The 2,682-nt window shown below is 42.8% G+C and overlaps 1 pseudogene; it reads right to left on the reverse strand.

The window, feature by feature from the left end:
• Nucleotides 1–405: 405 nt before the first annotated feature.
• On the reverse strand, nt 406–1,164 carry LOC143381264 (serine/threonine-protein phosphatase 2A catalytic subunit beta isoform pseudogene; annotated as a pseudogene).
• Nucleotides 1,165–2,682: the final 1,518 nt, after the last annotated feature.

A 2,682-nucleotide genomic window follows, 5' to 3' on the forward strand; every position in this document is an offset into this window, starting at 1 on the left:
GCTTGTGAAATTTTTCACAAAAAATAAAATTCCAACTCTTATTAATCCATGCCAGTTAAACACTAAAACTAAAATTTCCAAGTAAGCACAGAGAAGATGTGGTTAGTTACCTTTTTTGCTTGAATAGTCCAGAGGAAAATGGTTACTACAAATACAGCAGGCATACTGTTAGACTGAACAATCTAGAACATGGTGTACTAAATTTCAGCCTCAAATTGTGCTAAATGCTCATCATTAGTATGGCACATTTTGGTCCATGATGTGGTTTAATGCCAAAGACAGGTCACAATTTGTTATAGAAACACAGATTACTGTTGCTTTTTCTGTTTGTTTTTAAATATATATGTGTATATATATACATGTGTGTGTATTTTTTTTTTAAAGCCAGGTATACTTCCTGGTTTTCCCAGGAGGAATTTACAGGAAGTAGTCTGGGGTGCCCCAGGTAACATGAGGCTCTCCACAACGAGGTGCTGGGTCAAACTGAAGAAAAGAATATTTTAAAGTGTCATCTAGTTCCATGATAGCAGTCTGGTTCCCACAACGGTAACAGTAATTGGGTGCACTGAAAATGGTAACCACATTCCCATCATGGCACCAATTATATCCTTCCATTACAAGCTGGTGAGCACGTGAAACCAGTGTGAGACCATTGGCATGGTTAAATGTTTCAGAAATGTCTTGTCCAAATGTGTAGCCAGCACCACGTGTGAAATACCCCAGCAACCACGATCATCTGGATCTGACCATAACAGATCACACATTGGGCCCTCACGTGGAACTTCTTGTAAAGGATCCAGGGCTCTTATATGATCCAGTGTATCTATGGATGGAGAGAGGCCACCATGGAGGCAGAATATCTGACCATCTACTAAAGCTGTAAGTGGAAGATAATCAAATAGATCTGTAAAATATTTCCAAACATTGGCATTTCCATACTTTCATAGACATTCATCATAAAAGCCATACACTTGGGTAATTTGTCGGCTTTCATGATTTCCTCTCAATATTGTAATGCGTTCTGGATAACGCACCTTTGATGCTACAAGAAGAGTCACAGTCTCCACAGAATAATAACCTGTCTACATAGTCACCCATGAATAGAAAGTTTGTATCTGGTGATTTTCCACCAATTCTAAAGAGTTCCATAAGGTCATGGAATTGGCCATGTACATCTCCACAGACAGTAACAGGGGACACCGAACTTCTTGCACATTGGACTCTTTCGTTAGAATTTCCTTAGCTCGCCAGCTCTCAGCTGGAGACGGGAGAGGTGGACGGCGGCCGCTAGCCCAGGGCCTGGCCCAAGCCCAGCGGGAGGCTCCAGGCACGAAGACTCCAGGAGACCCCCGCCCGCCCTGCCCCGTTGGACGATATAACTACCCGCCGCCTCCTCCCTCAATCTCTCCTCTCCTGGATCTCTCGGCCCTTCTCTCTCCCACACTCAACTTTTTAATCTAAAAGATCTATCTTTTATCTAGATTTTTGCTCATCACAGTAGAAAAAAATCTGACATCTTCTTTTAATACAAATAAGCAATTGATCCTTAATGATGTTCACTTAAAGAAAAAAAAAACCCTTTAAATGTAAGCAAGCACTGGGCATGGTGATATACTCCTGCAATCCCAGCAGTTTGGGAGGCTGAAGCAGGAGGATTGTAAATTCAAGGCCAGCCTTAGAAATTTAAGGAAGACCTAAGCAACTTGTTTTTTTTTTTTTTCCTCCTCAGAATGGGGATTAATTCCAGGGATACTTTACCCCTGAGCTACATCCTCAGACCTTTTTATTTGTTTTTAAAAGTTTGAGACAAAGTCTTGCTAAATTGTGATCCCGAGGCTGGCCTCCAACTTGTGATCCTGGGCTACAGGCGTGCACCACTACGCCTCGCTTCCTTGTGAAGATTAAATGTGTGATGTATGCCACAAAAGTGATGTGTGGTCACTTTTGCAGGGCATCACTGAGTAGCAGGAATTTTTAAAATATCTGCTGTCATAGGTCTCCAATAATGCATGAAAACTCAGAATTTCTTACGAACAGAGGGTGGCTTAGAATGTAGTCTTTCTTGGACTCGGGTTGATGACAAGGCATACAACCTGGGAATTACACAACCTTAACCCATAAGATTTCTTTTTAATTCACTGGATACAGTTAAATAAATACTTTTCCCATGTGGTAAAAACAGCAAGATAAGCATCCACCAAATTAGGAAAGGAAAAACACCGAAGACCAAGTTCCATTCCATTCAACCCAATGTTCACGATAGTGATCAGAGGACACTCCAGGAGGAGAACTCCTTTTCCTTTTGACCTTGTGTACTTCCTGCACCTCCCCAGCTCTGCAGGGCTATCCACCATGCACCAGCACATTCTACGGGTCAGTGCTCCTACCCACACTTCACAGATGACAGAAAGAGGCTCAGATTGTCCCAGGCCAGGCGGCTCCAGGGAGCAAGAGCAGGGGTGGCGGCCCCAGTCTTTCTGGCTCCAGAGCCTGTGGGTGTTCAGCCTACCCCCCCAACTCTATGGCTTGACTTCTTTTTCTTGTTAAAATGTTGTAGCAGTACAGGAGTGAAAAAGCCTGGCTCCAAGGAGCTCACAATCTAGTTAAGGAGAAAAGACAAATATATAAAGAATGTTTCCTTCTCTGGGCAACGAGGAGTCCTGCATTCAGAGATTCTAACTG

Source organism: Callospermophilus lateralis, chromosome 15 (assembly GCF_048772815.1).
Source record: "Callospermophilus lateralis isolate mCalLat2 chromosome 15, mCalLat2.hap1, whole genome shotgun sequence".
Taxonomy (NCBI): domain Eukaryota; kingdom Metazoa; phylum Chordata; class Mammalia; order Rodentia; family Sciuridae; genus Callospermophilus; species Callospermophilus lateralis.